This window comes from Ranitomeya imitator, chromosome 2 (assembly GCF_032444005.1).
Source record: "Ranitomeya imitator isolate aRanImi1 chromosome 2, aRanImi1.pri, whole genome shotgun sequence".
In the NCBI taxonomy this organism is placed as follows: Eukaryota; Metazoa; Chordata; class Amphibia; order Anura; family Dendrobatidae; genus Ranitomeya; species Ranitomeya imitator.
Window position 1 is genome coordinate 203,824,289 of NC_091283.1, and position 22,807 is coordinate 203,847,095.

Here is a 22,807-nt window from a genome sequence, read left to right on the forward strand (position 1 = left end):
ATTACCAATGATGGAACGTTACTATGCGAATTTCCAAAAGTGAGATTAATGGGTAACCTTCAAGTGGTCTTCACGGTGCAAAAGTACCATTTGATCAACCTAAAAATAAAAGTTCTCCAGCAGCTGTAGAGTCTCAGTCACTCAATGCAAGCCCGAAATAATGGAGAAGTAATGCTTCTCTGCATGTAACAGGAAACCCGTGATTGACTACTTGAGATTTTGAGTGAGCCAGAACAGTCCTGTCAATAAAAGTCTGCGTTCCAGTGAGTGAAACAGAATATATGTTACTCTGCAGACACATAGTCAGACTTATTCCAGTAATCAGTGGAAAGCTGCCATTTCATTAGGCGAGAACGTATATATAGTAATCAGCTATTAAGATATTTTATTTCTGCTGAACAGTGACTCTGGCATAAAACAAGAGGAATTTTTTTCGGTTAGGAAAGACAAATTGCCTGGTGCTTTGAGACTGCGTTACTGGGAAGAAGTACTTTATTATGGTTTATAGGGAATTTTTCATCAATGATCTGAATTATTGTCCGAAACCCTCAACATGCAATGGCGTTCAAAAGAGTCATATCGGGAAACATTAAAGGGTTTGATCCATAGATCCATAGACTATTTGTCAGCCATCTTCATAGATGTAGGAATGGTGGTGGAGATCTCAAAGACCCCTGTGTGAATGGAGTAGGAGTACACAAGAGTCACCACTGCTTCAAGGCTCGTTCAGATTTTAGGCCTATAAGCTAAGGCCACCAGCATCAGGGGCTTATCTACTATATTCTGTAAAGCTGCAGATAAGCCCCCGATGTAACCTGAAAGATAAGCAAAACAACTTAGATTATACTCACCCAGGGGAGGTCCCGGTGCGGTCCGGTCCGATGGGCGTCGCGGTCCGGGTCCAGCGCCTCCCAGGCACCGGGCCTCTCTGAACTTTCCCGGTGCCTGCGCATTGCAGTACTTTGCTCTGCCCTCAACCGGGCAAATCAGTACACCTGCACAGGAGCCGCGACAGGAAGCAAAGAAGAGGACGTCATCACATGAAGATGGGAGGCGCTGGACCCGGACCGCAATGCCCATCGGAACGGACCACAGCGGCACCGCCCCTGGGTGAGTATATTCTAACTCGTTTTTCTTATCTTTCAGGATACATCGGGGACTTATCTACAGCATTACAGAATGCTGTAGATAAGCCCCTGATTGTGGTGGCCTTAGCTTATAGGCCTAAAATGGGGTGACAGATTCCTTTTAATATTCATCACTGTCAATAAATAGTTTCTCATCTGTCCTATCTACCGGAGTCATTACTGCATTCTTTTATCTACTTTGAGCCTTTTTTAAAGTTTATTTTATACATGTTCTGTTTTTTTTTTCCTTTTTTAACGGTCATTATTGAGGGAGAGGTTTGGGATTTCCAGCTGTTTTCAGCTAATTCATCAATTGCAAATTTGTATTTTTTTTAAAAACGCAAACGTTTTGGCCACGTACTCTAAACCACTATATAGGTCTCAATTTTTTGTGCAAATTGTGACTTTTGACTGGAAGTTGCAGCATTTTTTAAAAAGAGGTTGAAGATAAAAGTTTGTAAAAAAGTAAAAAAAAAATGCTATTAATTTTACTCAAAGTTGATCAACACAGAAGGGGGCTGTAGTCAATGAAGGAGAAATAGATATCCTTGTATTCTTTGGCCTTTTTCAATATCCATCTAATGTTAGCAATTACCGTATATACTCGAGTATAAGCCGAGATTTTCAGCCCAAATTTTTGGGCTGAAAGTGCCCCACTCGGCTTATACTCGAGTCACGGTCGGCGGTGGGGTTGGCGGGTGAGGGGGAGAGGGCGCTGAGGCATACTCACCTAGTCCCAGCGATCCTGGCGCTCCCCCTACCGTCCCACGGTCTTCGGTGCTGCAGTTCTTCCTCTATCAGCGGTCACGTGGGACCGCTCATTAGAGAAATGAATAGGCGGCTCCACCTCCCATAGGGGTGGAGCCGCCTATTCATTTCTCTAATCAGCGGTAACGGTGACCGCTGATAGAGGAAGAAGCTGCGGCACCGAAGACCAGCTGTCCAGGGGAAGGAGCCGGACGCCAGGACCAGGTAAGTATGTAATATTCACCTGTCCGCGTTCCAGCCGCCGGGCGCCGCTTCATCTTCCCGGCGTCGCTCTGTCTTCCCGGCGTCTGCGCTCTGACTGTTCAGATCAGAGGGCGCGATGACGCATATAGTGTGCGCGGCGCCCTCTGCCTGATCAGTCAGAGCGGAGACGCCGGGACGAGACGCCGGAACGAGACGCCGGGAGCTGCAAGCAAGAGAGGTGAGTATGTGTTTTTTTTTTTTTACTGCAGCAGCAGCAGCGACAATGGCAGAGCTTTCTATGGGGCAATATGAACGGTGCAAGAGCACTATATGGGGCAGAGCTTTCTATGGGGCAATATGAATGGTGCAGAGCACTATATGGGGCAGAGCTTTCTATGGGGCAATATGAATGGTGCAGAGCACTATATGGGGCAGAGCTTTCTATGGGGCAATATGAACGGTGCAAGAGCACTATATGGGGCAGAGCTATAGGGCAATAATGAACGGTGCAAGAGCACTATATGGGGTAGAGCTATAGGGCAATAATGAACGGTGCAGAGCACTATATGGGGCACAGCTATAGGGCAATAATGAACGGTGCAGAGCACTATATGGGGCAGAGCTATAGGGCAATAATGAACGGTGCAGAGCACTATATGGGGCACAGCTATAGGGCAATAATGAACGGTGCAGAGCACTATATGGGGCACAGCTATAGGGCAATAATGAACGGTGCAGAGCACTATATGGGGCACAGCTATAGGGCAATAATGAACGGTGCAGAGCACTATATGGGGCACAGCTATAGGGCAATAATGAACGGCGCAGAGCACTATATGGGGCCGAGCTATAGGGCAATAATGAACAGCGCAGAGCACTATATGGGGCACAGCTATAGGGCAATAATGAACGGTGCAGAGCACTATATGGGGCAGAGCTATAGGGCAATAATGAACGGTGCAAGAGCACTATATGGGGCAGAGCTATAGGGCAATAATGAACGGTGCAGAGCACTATATGGGGCACAGCTATAGGGCAATAATGAACGGTGCAGAGCACTATATGGGGCACAGCTATAGGGCAATAATGAACGGTGCAGAGCTATATGGGGCACAGCTATAGGGCAATAATGAACGGTGCAGAGCACTATATGGGGCACAGCTATAGGGCAATAATGAACGGTGCAGAGCACTATATGGGGCCGAGCTATAGAGCAATAATGAACGGCGCAGAGCACTATATGGGGCCGAGCTATAGGGCAATAATGAACGGCGCAGAGCACTATATGGCACAGCTATGGGGAAATAATGATCTATTTTTATTATTGAAATTCACCGGTAGCTGCTGCATTTCCACCCTAGGCTTATACTCGAGTCAATAAGTTTTCCCAGTTTTTTGTGGCAAAATTAGGGGGGTCGGCTTATACTCGGGTCGGCTTATACTCGAGTATATACGGTACATATTTTGTTCCTCTGCCTATTCTGCATCCTGCTTGTTCCTCTGGCAGCTCTTTGTCAAAGTAAGACTGTAAGGGCTCATTTCCACTTGCGAGGAAAACGGACGAGTGCAATCCGATAAAAAATCGGATTGCACTCGGACCAATGTTATTTAATAGGTGTCTTTTCATTTGCGTTTTTTTTCTCAGCCGAAATCGGACTGAGAAAAATCTGTGTCGGCTGAGAAAAAAATCGCAGCATGTTGCGATTTGCTGCGGGTCTCGGACGAGACTCGCCAATGCAAGTCAATGGATGCGAGAAAAAAAACGCATGGAATACGGACCATCCGTATTCCATCCGTTTTTTACGGATACCTTACCATTCTGTGGCATAGAACACTGTAAAGAGTCCTGTAAATGACTGTATAAAAATATTTGCAGAGAAAAAAAACGGATTGCATACGGATGTCATAGGGATGTAAAAACGGATGATGCGATTAAAAAAATCGCATTACACTCGCATGACAATCGCACACGTTACATCAGTTTTTTCGGTCCGTAAATCGGACTGTTTTTTTCTCACACAAGAGGAAAGGGGCCCTAACCATCATTGTAGGATCTTCAGTGGTATTTTGCTGGCATGAGGTATGAGCGCAATAGTCCAATAGTTTCCAAGATCGATAGCATCTCCTGTCTTCGGAATAGGAATAAACGCCGATCTTGTCCAGTCCATGGGCCATTTACCAGTTGTCCATACCTGTTGACAGGCATGTGACGACATCAACTGCTGATTCACAAAACTTTATTAACTATTAGAGATTACAAAAAAACTATGGCTGCTTTATTCCAGGAACAGTGCCACTCTAGTCTGTCTGTAGTATCTGGTATTGCAGCTTATGGAACTTGCTTGCAATATCAAGACAAATTGCTGTTTTTGCCTCATGCAAATTCCTAGATATTTATTAGTAAATCTAAATATATTCAAATTTAAAGAATATTCTGTTCTTTTAGGAAACGGATAGGAATTAACCATCCAGGTGCTGTGTTGCTCCACGGGGTCAATAATAGGCTTTGCGAAGCAGACTTGGCACTTTGTAGCTCATCACGCTGCCGCGCCACACGAACTCTACTGATGGAGTGTGACTTTAATTAACTGAAGAAACGAGGGCTGGGGAAGAAAGGGGGGGGGGAGATGAGCAACATGAAATATTGTCGTATAGCAAGTAAGGTGCAGAGTGGCAAAATAAACGTATGAAATCAGCCTTTACAGAAGATAAAAAAGGAGCAAACAAAGAAAATTAAAGATGTTTGCTCTGTTCTTTTTTGCAGTGTAAAAACATTTCGCAATTTATTTTGGAGGCAGCGGCAATTATTAACAGGATAAAGATTGGAACGTGTGCAAGGGAGGAGGCTCGCGCCAAGTCAACTTGCATTTTACAGTCTTCTAAATTTCCTTTTTTTTTGTCATTCAGGAATCTGAAATGCATTGACGATACTGAATTTATCCCAACGTACAATGTGAAAATTGTGAAGAATAATAGTAAAATAGTACAATTGGATTTATTAGCTTAGAGAAACAAGAACATATAGATGTGACACATGGCGGGTGTAGCCACATTAATTCTCCGAAATGCTCGGAGCCAACTGTGCCACGGACCAGGTAGAATGCAAAAAATGGAGATCAGGAACAAAAATCCATGGAAGAAAATACAGTCGAGGCGCAGAACTCCAGGACAAAGCGGATAAAAAATTATATGAATATATGCCTTAAAAATGATTTTCTTAATATAAATTTCTCAGGGGGAAAAAAATAAAAACGGTGCTGGATTCATAGTAATCGTTCCCATTTTTGGGTGTTTTTCATCTGCGACTTTATTAATACAGGCACGTGCCAAATAGACATGCACAGGCTCAATACAAGTGAATAAAGCGAGGCCGGACATGTCTAGTCGGAATGTGGCTGAAATTAGGAAAATAGCTTACTTTCGGTCACAAGACCGCTCACTTCCTGTGCCTGCACTGTAGCATCCTGACAGAGCGCACTGTGAGGATTCACAAGCCTACAAGTCTGCAGTCATATAGAGTGACTGCAGACTTGATCCCCAAGCCTGTACAAACCATTCTAAAAGTGGATTGATTTCTAGTCTAAATCGATTTATGCCCCGACCAAACCAACTTCCTAATTTTGTGCAGCTCTTCCTCCTGCCATCCAAACAGCTCTGACCCATTAAGACATGCAGCTCACCATACCTCTGATAGTGTCCTGTAGTATCTGACACAAAACATTGGAAGCTGATCACTTTCAATGGAACTGAACTTTCAACAAACTTTGCCTTAATTAATAGTACAGGCGAATATAAAAACAGACTTTATAATGCATCTTATCTGAGTAATCAACTTCCTTCCCCACTTATCAGACACTTCTTCCCCATCCCTTTGCTTTCTTAACTTGCCAACTACTCTGAAAAAAACAAAACAAAAAAATGTTCAAATCCATCTTCCTCAGACAAGACGGACAGTAAGTATCATGTGACACAGCCCATTATAATGTATGGAGTGGGGAATGAGGAGCAGGGTGAGGTAACAGGGAGAGGGAGACATAGAAAGATCGTGCTGAGCTCTCTGACAAGTCTTTTACCTTATCTCAGAGCCGATTCACATCCAGACAGATAAGCACTGTTGTAGAATTTCCTTTATTATTACTGTTGCTTGTCTCTTTATTGCTTTGTCAGCAATTTATGCAATAATACCTTTTACTATAGAATCAGACAAGACAAGCAAGCCTTTATATCCAACATGCACATCAATGAGCCTCGGGGGCCATTGCTTCACCCATTCTCCTTCCTTGCACCTTCCATTTGGTAGGTACTAAACACTGTATAGCAAAAATAACCGCAAAAGCCCTACCGATTTGGTGATATTTTGACCCAGTCACCGCAATTTGGTCCTTTTCAAAGTCACTCAGATTCTTACACTAGCCCATTTGTAATTCTTCCAGCATATGAACTTCAAGTACTGCTGGTTCTCCTGCTGCGTAAAATATCCCAACCCATGACAAGTACCATTATCACAAGATAATCAATGTAACTCATCTCACCTGCCAGTGGTTTTAATATTGTGGTTCAGCATTCTAGAATGATCAATATTTATGCATAATATATCTACATTAATCTACTTGATATACTATATTTATAGTACATTAATCCATCTTTACATAGAATGTGCTCCCTCTATACCATATCTACATATTAGTATGTGCGGCATGTCTAGCTCCATCTAACTAAAATATCTCACTTTTATACATAAATATTTGTTGCAGATTTAGATACTATATAGATTAATAGAATGATCTAATATAGTTATATTCCATATCTAGCGTTGTTACAAATTTTGCACCAATCCATTTTTTTTCCACGAGGTGAGCATGCATGATCTACTTAAAGATGATCTTGTGTCTACAAGACTGGGGAGTTCCACCACTCCTCTTGGGCTATCTGCACAAAAGCTGTTCTACCCTGTATGCACACATGGATTTTTCCTCTCTGAACCCTGTTCACACAGGTTATATACAGATGATCAGGTTTTTAAATACATCAGATAGGGATTGCATACATTAGTTAGGACTGCTCTGATAAGGGTATACCGTGAAGATTGGTAGAGCAGCTTAGTATACATTTTTTGCAAAAAACGTATCAACCAAATACCCTGTTTTTTACATCTTTTACTAGCACTTGCGGATTACTGCAACATTTTTTCAAACTGAGTGTTTTTGGTTTTACTATTCTCTTTTGTGTCTTCAGGTTTCTTGGTGGTGTGTGAACATGATCATACAGACTTGTTCACTGTGCAAGTAGCCCATGTGTTCCTGTTTCCATAATTGTTCTCTTGTGTCTACAAGACTGGGGAGTTCCACCACTCCTCTTGGGCTATCTGCACAAAAGCTGTTCTACCCTGTATGCACACATGGATTTTTCCTCTCTGAACCCTGTTCACACAGGTTATATACAGATGATCAGGTTTTTAAATACATCAGATAGGGATTGCATACATTAGTTAGGACTGCTCTGATAAGGGTATACCGTGAAGATTGGTAGAGCAGCTTAGTATACATTTTTTGCAAAAAACGTATCAACCAAATACCCTGTTTTTTACATCTTTTACTAGCACTTGCGGATTACTGCAACATTTTTTCAAACTGAGTGTTTTTGGTTTTACTATTCTCTTTTGTGTCTTCAGGTTTCTTGGTGGTGTGTGAACATGATCATACAGACTTGTTCACTGTGCAAGTAGCCCATGTGTTCCTGTTTCCTTAAAGGGGTTGTCTACGTTTGGGACATTTTTTTCTTAAAAGGTATTTATTATTGACAAAAAATTATTTTCCTAATTGGGTTAATTAAAAATGTTAAACGATTTGCCTTCTATAATCTCTGTGCTGCACTGTCCATTGCGGATTGGAGAATAGGTCAAAAGAGAATATATCATTGAGCTCATTCTTACAGTCCAATGGGAGAGTTTTTCTCTCTTATAGCACCTTTATTTTTTAAAATCAGAGAATGGGTGGTTGTGATCACACAACCCTACCTCCCCATTTACACGGATAAGACTTTACTACCTTTCCAAGTTTTTATCCTATCTCACTTTTTTCTAGTTTCTCTCAGCTTAGTTATGACCACATCAAAGTTGAATTAGCAAGAAAGCAAAGTCTGTAAAAGCTAAAGCCGTCACAACTATATACATTTAAGTTAAGGAGCAAAAATATTTCCAGAAGTGAATAAAAAAAAAAGTAAATTTCTATTAACATGTAATTTTTTACATTATTTATATTTGTACACATTTATCTGGTGTAAATGCCGCTGTTCTCCTGAATCTGGCGATGTTTTTCTTTTGTTCCTGCTCCTCTCCATTCCTGAGATATGGCACACTCTTCTCTGCACGTAAAGCTAGTCTTGATGGTCAGGTGGGCGTGATCCTGAGTTCTTTTCTGTGACTGTCTTCATGATGACCACGCCCCCTTTGTAACAAGACTAAATTTACGTACAAAAAATAGGAGGTCCATATCTCAGGAACAGAGAGGCGCAGGAACAAAAGAAAAACAACGCTGGATTCAGGAAAACAGCGGCATTTACACTAGGTGAAAACATTACATATTTATGGTACGCGACAAGTCCCCTTTAAGTTAATGGCAAGACTGTGCCCCAGTGCTCGATTCTAACTTGGGAGGTGAAGTCGCAGCATTCACAAGGACATCATGCGTGCCTTTATAATTACATGCTACCAATGAATCTGTTCCATATATTTATTAAAAAAAAATGTAACATTGCTGCAAAACGAGTAGAAGGAGACGTTTCCTATATGCATGACTTCACAGATCCTAATAGTATACATATGTGTATGTATCACAGACTAATCAAAGGGAAGGTGGCAAAGCAGTCCAGCTATAAATTCCTCCTCCGACAGTGTAAAGCACACAAACAGGGCGATGGTAATAAATGGAAATTATTTCTCTGAAGATATTTTTCTGCTACATGACTAATTCTGCGCATCAGGAAAGAGTCTTCCTTAACATTAATTACAGAAAATGACAGGCAGGCTGAGGACTGCGGATGCTCATTATCTGAGAACATATTCACAAGTTTGCAATTTGCGAGAGAACTACCCCAGCGAAAATTAATCTCCCGTCTTTGCATGAGGCTCTTCTAATTTTGATGCTATTAACAAGTTTGCAGTATCACTCAGGCCCTGTCAGTATAATCAGGTTTCGGCGTGTTGGTGAGAGCACGCTGTCATTTAGAAGGATAAACCCTTCGATGCGCTCTCTTTCATGTAGCCGGTCCTACAAGCAGCCTTTTAATAAGGTTCTTTAATCATCCCCCCCACCCCCTCTTTTCATACTCTCGAATTCCTCTCACTCTTTCTCTCCTTCCCTCTCTCTCTCTCTCGGCAGTTTTCCCTTCTATTCCTGTCCTCGTAGAGTGGGCTTTGAAGTTCAGCCGGGGATGAAATATTCATGACATTGTTGCAGATAAAGACAGATATTTCTGATCTTTCCCCATTTTTTTTTTTTGGGGTGGGGTGGGGGGGGATGAATTTGGAATATTAGCGGGATTTATTACAGTGTAAAAACAACTCTGCTCCCAAAACATGTCTACGCGGAAGGTGATTGTTAGGTTGTGTATATGTGTTTTATGCCTATTTTTATACATACATATTTCAAGGCGTCTGAAGGTGTTTGCGCTATCGGTGTATCCTTTATGAGCGAGATACATTATCGTTATCACATGCATTAACACCGCTGATAAATGATCCCAGATGAGTCTTCATTGGGCTACTTTAGTACAGCACTGTGCTTTACAAGTAGCATTTGCCTTGTAATCTATTATATAGCCTTCATGATTTGTTACCCAGGAGCCAGGGATAAAAGTAACCTTTCGGCACACGCAGATATATACGATGGAAACGTTTAATGAATAGCATTCATCTTTAATCCATATTTCCAGGTAGGGTTTATAATAAGCTCAGTTAGACGAGTGGTGGATTATTATAAGATGGAGGAGATACTGGGGGGTATAACTACAAGGTGACCAATTATTATAGTATGGCATTAGCAAATTGTAATTTATCAGTTTTCTTTCATGTTATATACCAAGCGTGACAAGTCTTCTGAAAGCTAAAATAATGGCCCCATTCATGGAAGCAAAGAACTAATTTCTCATATAAGCCACCAAGTTAACCTAGGGAGATTTATAGTCGAGGCTATGCTCTCTAGGAAAAAGTATGCAAATTAGTTCTCCAATAGGGAGAAAGCTAGCTCTCTAGGGCCACCCATTAGGAATAGGTTCTCCTCCAATAGGGAGAAAGCTGGCTCTCTAGGGCAACCCATTAGGAATAGGTTCTCCTCCAATAGGATGAAAGCTGGCTCTCTAGGGTCACCCATTAGGAATAGGTTCTCCTCCAATAGGGAGAAAGCTGGCTCTCTAGGGTCACCCATTAGGAATAGGTTCTCCTCCAATAGGGAGAAAGCTGGCTCTCTAGGGCCACCCATTAGGAATAGGTTCTCCTCCAATAGGGAGAAAGCTGGCTCTCTAGGGCCACCCATTAGGAATAGGTTCTCCTCCAATAGGGAGAAAGCTGGCTCTCTAGGGCCACCCATTAGGAATAGGTTCTCCTCCAATAGGGAGAAAGCTGGCTCTCTAGGGCCACCCATTAGGAATAGCTGACCTATAAGTCAATGTCTGCAGAAGGGTTTATTTTTCTTTTAGATAAATATTCTAAGTAGAGTGTCAGACACTTATTTATAAAGGAGCCACCTTCATTGGGTGGCACTGGAGAGTCAGTTTTCTTCTTCATGGAGGAGAGCTCAATTGCATATCGTTTTCACAGGGACATTGTCTGAACAATAAGATTGGGGATACACGGCAACCAATGATTGATAGGTGACGCTGCTATATCACAGCCCTATACAAGTGAATGAGGTCACATCGTGACCCTGAGGGTACTGTGACAAGAAAGGCACAAGCAGTCCAAATGCGTTGAATTGTTTTGCCACTTGCTTGCGTGTTGCAGTACCTTTGGGGTTGTCCCTGCATTGCGCCTGCTGTGCTGAGCAGAAACAGAAGGGAATGTGGAGGGCACCATCCTATACACTGTGTGCAGAATTATTAGGCAAGTTGTATTTTAGAGGATTATTTTTATTATTGATCAACATCTTTGTTCTCAATCAACCCAAAAGACTCAAATATCAATATTTTTGGAAGTTGGAGTGTTTTTTTTTTTTTAGATTTGGCTATCGTAGGAGGATATCTGTTTGTGCAGGTAACCATTACTGTGCAGAATTATTAGGCAACTAATAAAAACCAAATATATTCCCATCTCATTTGTTTTTTTTTTTTTCACCAGGTAAACCAATATAACTGCACAAAGTTTAGAAATAAAACTTTTTTTGCAAAAACAAAACAAAAAAAATTAGTGACCAATATAGCCACCTTTCTTTATGATGACGCTCAACAGCCTCCATCCATAGATTCTGTCAGTTGCTTGATCTGTTTACGATGAACATTGCGAGCAGCAGCCACCACAGCCTCCAGACACTGTTCCGAGAGGTGGACTGTTTTCCCTCCCTGTAGATCTCACATTTTATGAGGGACCACAGGTTCTCTATGGGGTTCAGATCAGGTGAACAAGGGGTCCATGTCATTATTTTTTCTTCTTTGAGACCTTTACTGGCTGGCCACGCTGTGGAGTAGTTGGAGGCATGTGATGGAGCATTGTCCTGCATGAAAATTATGTTTTTCTTTAACGATACCGACTTCTTACTGTACCACTGCTTGAAGAAGTTGTCTTCCAGAAACTAGCAGTAGGTCTGGGAGTTGAGCTTCACTCCATCCTCAACCTGAAAAGGTCCCACAAGTTCATCTTTGATGATCCCAGCCCATACCAGTCCCCCACCTCCACCTTGCTGCCGTCTGAGTCGGAGTGGAGCTCTCTGTCCTTTACTGATCCAGCCTCTGGCCCATCCATCTGGCCCATCAAGAGTCACTGTCATTTCATCAGTCCAAAAAACCTTTGAAAAGTCAGTCTTAAGATATTTCTTGTCCCAGTCTTGACGTTTTATCTTATGTTTCTTGTACAAAGGTGGTCGTTTTTCAGCCTTCCTTACCTTGGCCATGTCCCTGAGTATCGCACACCTTGTGTTTTTTGTTACTCCAGTAACGTTGCAGCTCTAAAATATGGTAAAACTGGTGGCAAATTGCATCTTGGCAGCTTCACGCTTGATTTTCCTCAATTCATGGGCAGTTATTTTGCGCCTTTTTTGCCCAACACGCTTATTGCGACCCTGTTGGCTATTTGCCATGAAACGCTTGATTGCCAAACTTTTGAAGCGTGATCACCGAACAATTTCAAGACTGCTGCATCCCTCTGAAAGACATCTCACAATTATGGAGTTTTCAGAGCCCGTCAAATCTCTCTTCTGACCCATTTTGCCACAGCAAAGGAAGTTGCCTAATAATTAAGCACCCCTTATATAGGGTTTTGATGTCATTAGACAACACCCCTCCTCATTACAAAAGATGCACATCACCTGATTTACTTAATTAGTAGTTGGCTCTCAAGCCTGAACAGCTTGGAGTAGGACAACATGTATAAAAAGTATCATGTGATCAAAATACAACTTGCCTAATAATTCTGCACACAGTGCAACTACAAGGGGTTCGCCATGTGCAAATATACAACTATGAGAAACAAACAAAGAAGAGACAGTATGCCCATATAGTTTAAGGAACACCCAAGCTCATTGTGATATCACACCGACCTTTTTAGAAAACACCAGTGATTGTCTTACCGCTGTCTCTAACATCATGTCCTCCCTCTATCTGAAACTAAACCTGTCAAAAACTGAACTCCTCGTGTTCTCTCCCTCTACTAACCTACCTTTGCCTGACATTGCCATCTCTGTGTGCGGTTCCACCATTACTCCAAAGCAACATGCCCGCTGCCTTGGGGTCATCCTTGATTCTGACCTTTCATTCACCCCCTACATCCGATCATTGGCTCGCTCTTCTTACCTGCATCTCAAAAACATTTCTAGAATTCGCCCTTTTCTTACTTTCGACTCTGCAAAAACTCTTACTGTTTCACTTATTCATTCTCGTCTGGACTATTGTAACTCTCTACTAATCGGCCTCCCTCTTGCAAAACTCTCCCCGCTCCAATCTGTCCTGAATGCTGCAGCCAGGATCATATTCCTCACCAATCGTTACACCGATGCCTCTACCCTGTGCCAGTCATTACACTGGCTACCCATCCACTCCAGAATCCAGTACAAAACTACTACCCTTATCCACAAAGCACTCCATGGCTCAGCACCACCCTACATCTCCTCCCTGGTATCAGTCTACCACCCTACCCGTGCCCTCCGCTCCGCTAATGACCTCAGGTTAGCATCCTCAATAATCAGAACCTCCCACTCCCGTCTCCAAGACTTTACACGTGCTGCGCCGATTCTTTGGAATTCACTACCTAGGTTAATACGATTAATCCCCAATCCCCACAGTTTTAAGCGTACCCTAAAAACTCATTTGTTCAGACTGGCCTACCGCCTCAATGCATTAACCTAACGATCCCTGTGTGGCCTATTTAAAAAAAAACAAAAAACGGTTCCTCGCATCATGTTCTCATACACTTTATGCAGTATTAGCCCTCTGTGTCTGTACTGCTACATACTTAGGCAGATAACTGGTTCATGCAGCTTTACATGAACACCTGAGCCTTACACTATGGCTGGTCCGAATAACTAAAGCAATTGTTACCATCCACCTCTCGTGTCTCCCCTTTTCCTCATAGTTTGTAAGCTTGCGAGCAGGGCCCTCACTCCTCCTGGTATCTGTATTGAACTATATTTCTGTTATGCTGTAATGTCTATTGTCTGTACAATTCCCGTCTATAATTTGTAAAGCGCTGCGGAATATGTTGGCGCTATATAAATAAAAATTATTATTATTATTGAATATTCTCTCTTGTGTTTGGATTTTTTGAATGAGTTAGGCCGGCGTCACACTAGTGAGTTTTACAGACGTATGAGCGCATAAAATACGTCCGTAAAACACGCATTACACACGGCCCAATGATTCTCAATGGGTCAGGTCCTATCAGCCGTATATTACGCATCCATATTATACGGCTTTCTACGGCCGTACAAAATCGCAGCATGCTGCGTTTGTCACCATATTGCGTAAATAATACGCCAATGAAAGTCTATGGGGACGAGAAAAATACGGATTACACATGGACCAGCAGTGTGACTTGTGAGAAATACGCAGCGGTGTTAGAGAGAAAAGCCGGCAATTCAGTGCGGTGTACAGTAAAAATCACACTGACAGCTTACAATAGAATAGGTAGAATAAATGTGTACACATAGGATAGGTATATATATATATATATATATATATATGTCATTGAGACACATACATGTATATATATTAATATTTCATTCAGCGCTAGGTAGCTTAAAAGCCGGTAATTGAATTGCCGGCCTTTGCTATCTCCTTCCTAAACCCGACATGATATGAGACATGGTTTACATACAGTAAACCATCTCATATCCCCATTTTTTTTGCGTATTCCACACTACTAATATTAGTAGTGTGCATGTGCAAAATTTGTGCGCTCTAGCTATTAATTTTAAGGGTTAAATGGCGGAAAAAATTGGCGTAGGGCTCCCGCGCAATTTTCTCCGCCAGAGTAGTAAAGCCAGTGACTGAGGGCAGATATTATTAGCCTGGAGAGGGTCCATGGTTATTCGCCCCCCCCCCCCCCCTGGCTAAAAACATCTGCCCCCAGCCACCCCAGAAAAGGCACATCTGGAAGATGCGCCTATTCTGGCACTTGGCCACTCTCTTCCCATTCCCGTGTAGCGGTGGGATATGGGGTAATGAAGGGTTAATGTCACCTTGCTATTGTAAGGTGACATTAAGCCAGATTAATAATGGAGAGGCGTCAATTATGACACCTATCCATTATTAATGCAATAGCATGAAATGGTTAAAAAACACACACACATTATTACAAAGTTTTTTAATGAAATAAAAACACAGGTTGTTGTAATATTTTATTAGACTCTTAATCCACCTGAAGACCCTCGTTCTGTAACAAAGTAAAAATAAAAAAACAACAATATCCCATACCTTCCGATGATCTGTCAAGTCCCACGCTGTAAATCCATCTGACGGGGTTAAATAATTTTACACCCAGGAGCTCTGCTAATGCAGCTGTGCTCCTGGCTGTAAAACCCCAGCGAATGAATGTAAAGTAGGTCCATGACCTGTAGTTACCTTCATTCGTGGTGATGCGCCCTCTGCTGGATGTCCTCATATGAACTCGAGCCTGGGAACTTTTCTGAATATTTTCCCACGCTCAAGGGACATCCAGCAGAGGGCGCATCATTACGCATAATTTCTGCGTATTACGGCCGTAAAATACGGACCGTATTGTCTTACGCCGAGTGTGACGCCGGCCTAACTGTCTTTGTCATCTAAAATAATTTTGTACATTCTTTCCTATTCAACCATCTTATATTTATACATCAAGCACAGTGATTCTTTTGAATCACTGTGTTTTTTGTATATATTAACACTGATCAGTAATACTGTACATGCATGTATTAAATGTCCTCTTTTTGAAAGAAAACATCTTTATCATATGTTTTCCGTGTCCTACACAATCCGACGTTATCTTCTACATCTTTGTGATTTGTTTATGTCGTAGCGTGAAGCATGATGATTGTGCAGCGTATCAGCTATGTATTCCTTTACCTTTGGACCAGAACCTCCGACATGCATGTGCGAGGTAAGCTGCTTTATGCCTGTATCATTGGGGGCTGTGATTAGTTCTAATGGCATCCATGTCTTACCGCTGCGCGCATGCGCGAGCAGAGCCTCTTGCCATTTGCGCAGTTGGTGGCTATGAACAGCTGCTCTGATATCCGGATCTTGCAGCTGTGCGCATGTGTGGGCGGTGTTATCCGAAGCTTGAGTAATGGGTCCGCTTCTTGAAATAACTTTATTGACCTTTAACAACGGGCTGTTCTTGACAAGATGGCTGCGATCGTACCCTGATTGGAAATCCTATCAACCTCCTGGTTAGTATGTTTTCCAGATTTTTTGAGTTAACCAATTAATGATAAGAGTTATATTGTGCACTTTTTGGACACAACACACATTCATGTTCTTCCCCTGAAGAAGCCACAACTGTGGTGGCGATATGCGTGGGGTGCTCACCCGCTCCTGCTTTCAAAGCTCTATACCGATTTTGCCTATGCCCCGATTGTGGGTTTTGAGCTTTGGCCTTCTTTTCCCTGCCTCTGCTGGAAACAGGTTTCGTATACCAGTGCCTTCTGGGTTTCATTTATCTTTTGAATTGAGACCACATGGTCTCAGAAGCATGCAGAGTCACTCAGCCTGGTTTTACTAGTCGATAATTAGATTTGTTCCATATTAGTGAACTCATAGATGTGGGCATATTGGTTTAGTCCCATTCTAGACATTTAGGACCCGTCTTGTTTCTCTCTTTCACCTGATTTCTATATGGTGCTGTGAATGGATAGGCCTTTTTTACCCTTTCGCATGTGTTTATAACTTGTACAATAATACTATACAATAGGCCTGCTGCTACATATATAATTTTGCTGCTATATAGTTTTGCTGCTATTAAGTGGTTTCTATACACATGCTTTGGAGGCCATATTGACCATTTTTGAGTTTGAGTTGGCAGTCGCGGTGGGTCATGCTCTATATTATTAGACATGACTACTGAGTGTTTCACAATTTGTTTTTAAATGTTTTTATTGTCACTGTGTCCTGTGTGCTTTGATGATTTGTTGTAATTGAAATAAATATTTAATGTTCAATGAACTTGGGTGTTCCTTTACTATATGGGCATGCTGTCTCTTCTTTGTTTGTTTTTCATTGCTGTGCTGAGCAGAGCTTCAGAAAACACATTGCAGAGGCCGTTGCAGCGAGAGAATGGGAATAGGCGAGTCTTTTTTTTTTTTTTTATATCAATGAGTACACTGTTGGGTCCACTATACAGTTTGGAGGGCTATGTGGGGGCCTTTATACTATATGGCGAGCTCTGCGGGGGCCTTTATACTGTTAAGAGAGCTAGTGTGGGCCATGAAAATGTATGCAAGCAATTATACAGTGTGGAACCCATCATACTGTGTGTACAGTTGTGTGGGGGCCATTATCCTGTTTGGAGGGCTAATGGGAGTCAATATATTGTGTGCAGTGTTGTGTCGGGGCCATCATACTGTGTGGAGGGGTGTGAGGGCCATTATGCTGTATGGAGAGCTGCGTTGAGGTCACCATACTTTGTGGAGAGAAAGGTGCAGTAAGGTCATTGTACTGTGCCTGTAGAGGGTACACTGGGGGAATTAATTGTGGAGTATCATACTGTGTTTGGGCACTTTTGTTGGCATCATACTTCATGGAGTCAATGAAAAGGTAATCCGGTTATTCAATAGGAGGAAAAGTATTTTGTAAGGGCTGAAAAATTGTGAATTATGCTCTTCTGTGATCCTGCTGAATAATATATATATATATATATATATATATATATACATATATTTTTTTATTTTTTTATTATTATTATTATTATTATTATTATTATACATTTTTATAGTGCCATTTATTCCATTGGGCTTTACATGTTGAATACGGGGCAAATATAGACAAGTACATTAAACATGAACAAATAAGGCACACGGTACATAAGGAGGGAGGACCCTGCCCGCGAGGGCTCACAGTCTGCAGGGGATGGGTGATGAAACACTAGGAGAGGGTAGGGCAGGTTGTGCGGCGGTTCAGTAACTTCAGGATCACTGCAGGCTGTAGGCTTGTCGGAAGAGGTGAGTCTTCAGGTTCTTTTTGAAGGTTTCTATGGTAGGCGAGAGTCTGATGTGTTGGGGTAGAGAGTTCCAGAGTATGGGGGAAGCACGGGAGAAGTCTTTGATGCGGTTGTGGGAAGAAGAGATGAGAGGAAAGTAGAGAAGGTGGTCTTGAGAGGATCGGAGGTTGCGTGTAGGTAGGTACCGGGAGACCATGTCACAGATGTATGGAGGACACAGGTTGTGGATGGCTTTGTATGTCATTGTGAGGGTTTTGAACTGGAGTCTCTGGGCGATAGGAAGCCAGTGAAGGGCTTGACATAGGGGAGAGGCTGGGGAATAGCAGGGAGACAGGTAGATTAGTCGGGCAGCAGAGTGTAGGATGGATTGGAGTGGTGCCAGAGTGCTAGAGGGGAGTCCAGAGAGTATGAGGTTGCAGTAGTCGAGGCGGGAGATGATAAGGGCATGCACTAGCGTTTTAGCAGTGTCGCGGTCAAGGAAAGCACGGATCCGGGAAATATTTTTGAGTTTGAGACAGCAGGAGGAGGCAATGGCTTGGATATGTGGCTTGAAAGAAAGTGCAGAGTCGAGGATCCCCCCGAGGCACCGGGCGTGTGGGACTGGGGAAAGTGAGCAGTCATTGACATTGATGGATAGGTCTGGTGGAGGGGTAGAGTGAGATGGGGGAAAGATGATGAATTCTGTTTTGTCCATGTTCAGTTGTAGAAAGTGAGCGGAAAAGAAGGCTGAAATAGCAGACAGACAGTGCGGGATTTTGGTAAGTAAGGAGGTGAGGTCAGGTCCGGATAGGTAAATCTGTGTGTCGTCAGCATAGAGATGGTACTGCATACCGTGGGATTCTATGAGCTGTCCCAGGCCGAAAGTGTAGATCGAGAAGAGTAGGGGTCCTAGAACAGAGCCTTGAGGAACACCGACTGACAAGGGGCGAAGTGAGGAGGTGGTGTGGGGGAGGGAGACACTGAATGTTCGGTCTGTCAGATATGAAGAGATCCAGGAAAGGGCCAAGTCTGTGATGCCAAGAGATGAGAGGTGTTGTGAATTCTGTGGCAGAGCTCCCTCCTGTGGTCACAAGTGGTACTTCGGCTGATTCTCTCTATGAGCTTCCGTTGGTGGAGGAAAGTGGTACTGCGGCTTCTGAGTTTCCTTCCTCAGGTGCTGTGGTGAAGTCGTTAGGTGCTGCTCTATTTAACTCCCCCTAGTGCTCTGATCCTGGCCTCCAGTCAGGCTGTGTTCACACGTTCCGGTTTTTTCGTGGTTTTTTCGCGGTTTTTCCCGATAAAAACGCTATAAAACCGCAAAAAAAACCGCATACAATAAGCATCCCATCATTTAGAATGAATTCCGCATGTTTTGTGCACATGATGCGTTTTTTTCCGCAAAAAAAACGCATCAGGCACAAAATCCGGACATGCTCTATCTTTTTGCGTTTTTTTTGCGGATTTCCCACTCCAAAATGCATTGGGAAGTGTCCGGAAAAAACCGCGGCAAAAACGCGTCAAAACCGCGGCAAGAACGCGTCAAAACCGCGACAAAATCGCGGCAAAAACGCACGCGGTTTTCTTGCGGATTTCATGCAGAAAATGTCCGGAATTGTCAGGAATTTTCTGCATGAATTCCTGAACGTGTGCACATAGCCTCAATGTTCTAGTATTGGACTTGCTTCCTCCTGGATCATTCCTGTGGCCTGCTGCTCTGCATAGCTAAGTTGCTCTTGTGTTTTTTTTGTTTGCTGTTTTTTCTGTCCAGCTTGTTTATTTGTTTTTTTTTGCTTGCTGGAAGCTCTGGGACGCAGAGGGTGTACCTCCGTGCCGTTAGTCGGTACGGAGGGTCTTTTTGCCCCCTTTGCGTGGTTGTTTGTAGGGTTTTGTGTTGACCGCAAAGTTACTTTTCCTATCCTCGCTCTGTTCAGAAAGTCGGGCCTCACTTTGCTAAATCTATTTCATCTCTACGTTTGTCTTTTCATCTTGACTCACAGTCATTATATGTGGGGGGCTGCCTTTTCCTTTGGGGTATTTCTCTGAGGCAAGGTAGGCTTATTTTCTATCTTCAGGCTAGCTACTTTCTCAGGCTGTGCCGAGTTGCATAGGGAGCGTTGGGGCGCAATCCACGGCTGCCTCTAGTGTGGTTGGAGAGGATTAGGGATTGCGGTCAGCAGAGTTCCCACGTCTCAGAGCTCGTTCTATGTTTTTGGGTTATTGTCAGGTCACTGTATGTGCTCTGACTTCTATGTCCATTGTGGTACTGAATTACCTAATCATAACAGAGAGGATTTGTAGCAAAAGGGAGTGGTCCACAGTGTCAAAGGCAGAAGACAGGTCCAGGAGAAGGAGGACAGAGTAGTGTCGCTTGCTCCTGGCAGTTAGTAGGTCATTGGTGACTTTAGTTAGGGCAGCTTCAGTTGAGTGATGGGAATGGAAGCCTGATTGTAACCGATCAAAGAGGGAGCAGGTGGAGAGGTGGGAGTACAGTTCAAGATGGACGTGTTGCTCCAGCAATTTGGAGGCATAAGGGAGAAGAGATACCGGGCGATAGCTAGACACAGAGGATGGGTCGAGGGAGGGCTTTTTGAGGATGGGTGTGATCTTGGCATGCTTGAAGGATGAGGGGAAGACACCTGTTGTGAGTGAGAGGTTGAAGAAGTGCGTTAGGGTTGGGATGAAGACCGTGGAAAGGTTAGGGATGAGGTGGGACGGGAGCGGGTCAAGCGTGCAGGTGGTGAGGTGTGATCTTGACAGGAGGGTGGAGAGCTGATCTTCTGTCATGGTGGAGAAGCTGGTTTTGGAAGAGCAGGGTTGAGCAGCTAAGAGGGGCAGTGGGCGCTGTGGGCCAAAACTTTCTCTGATCGTATCGATCTTCAGTTTAAAGAAAGAGGCGAAGTCTTCAGCAGAACTGAGGGGGGAGGCGCTATATATATATATATGTATAGTAGAAAAAAAGGAACAGCACAACTCTAGTACTTATCTTCAGGTGCAGGGCCTCAAGCAACCAGTCCGGCGATTGCAGCAAGTTTACAGAGACTCAAAAAAGAGGCAGCACTCCATAGTTTAAGTGAAAAATGTGGAAAGTTTAATCGACCCACATAGCCCGGCTATGTGGGTCGATTAAACTTTCCACATTTTTCACTTAAACTATGGAGTGCTGCCTCTTTTTTGAGTGTCTATATATATCTTGTGTGATGACACAATTAGGACTTCCGCTATAGGCCCTATTATTTCCATGTATGCCCAGAACCATATCTAGGTGAGAGGTAGGCAGGACATCAGCTCTAGGCGTAGCTGACAGGGGGCGCCGTTTGTCCACCCAATACGGCGACAGCTGCATTTTTCCACTCCTCAGACTGGGAGTTGGCTGTTCTCTGAGCCAGATGTTAAACTGACAGCAGGCACAGAAAAAATGCAGCATTCTGGGTCAAAGCAACGTCAGCAGCTTGATCAGGTCACTCGCTGGCGATGCAGAGGCGTGTATTGGTGGTGCTCTAGTGGAGCTGAAGAAACTGAAGATTCAGTGTAACATGGGGATATTTAGTGTGAGAGAGTGTGTGAGTGTGTATAGATTTTGGATGGAGTAATTTAATGTGTAGGGGAGGGATGGGGAAGATGGGGGGATTTGAGGACACAATTTGGGTAGTAAGGAAGGGGCAGGTGCAGACAATATGGGGAGGAAAAAATTTGAAGATACTGTGTGAGGAACAAGGGGGGGGGGTGAGTGCAAACACAATATGGTGAGTGGGTGTGGGCAGTATGGTGAGTAGGGGGATGCTGTGTACACAGTAAGATGAGTGGGAGTGTGGGTGCAGACAGTATGAGAAGCGATGGGAGAATAGGTGCAGACAGTATGCTGAGTAGGGGAATTATTGCAGACACAGAATGGAGAGGGATTGGTGCGAACGTAGTATGGGAAGCGAAGAGGGGAATGTATGCGGACACAGTATGGGGAGCGAGTACGTGACTGCATACTTCTGAATTCTCACAGCGAACCAATCCTAATGGCATGGAATATACTCACTGTCAGGATTCAGCTCTGCTTGCTGGTCCCAGCAGTCATCACATGGCTGCTTCTCATATCATATGCAATTTTCATACTGACGGTTACATGAAAACTACATTATCTTTCTACATCTCTCAGTTTTTCACTGAACATTTAGAGAATTAGGGTGAGCACCCAGTCGGCACGTGACTAAGTGTGTAAATCGCATATTTGCTATGGGGGGGGGAACAGACTGAATTATTGCTCCAAGGTGACAGAAAACCTAGAAACGCCTCTGTGTATGCCCTGTATGTAGCTGCCGGATCAGAGCCCTGCAAGGCTCCTATTACCTGCTGGCATTCCTTGTGTCTTCTGATTAGTAGGACCAGCGTGACATCTTGCACGTATTATGCCACTATGATAATGTCACAGCAAGCATGCTATTCAGAAGAGGTGAGAGGTGCCAGCAGGTAGGAGGCAGCTCACATGGCTAAAGTCTGGAATCACAGTGTTAGGGCTAGCGGAATGCACCAAATAATAAGATGGAATAAGGTGCGTTCGCAGCCCGGGGTCCACCGTGCAGAGATGGAACCTGCTGCCAAGTAATGACGGACTATATGGCGGTACAATGTGAATACACACACGGGTTAACTTCACTCAGTGTGAAGGAAGCGAACACTGTTGCGTCACAGGGCCTCAGTACCGCACGTAACAAAACTAATAATTAATTAGCACGAGAGTGGAACTGTGCCGTACTGGCGGACGCCACTAACCACCCAGACTTGGGTTATAGAAGGGCTCTAATGGCGCGTGGCACCGTACTGGCGGTCACAGCAGTAGGCGCTGTTTCGTGTGTTAACGCTGTGAGTTCAGCCAGGCGCTAGATTGCAGCCATACACCTTACGCGAACAGTCATACACAAGGGAT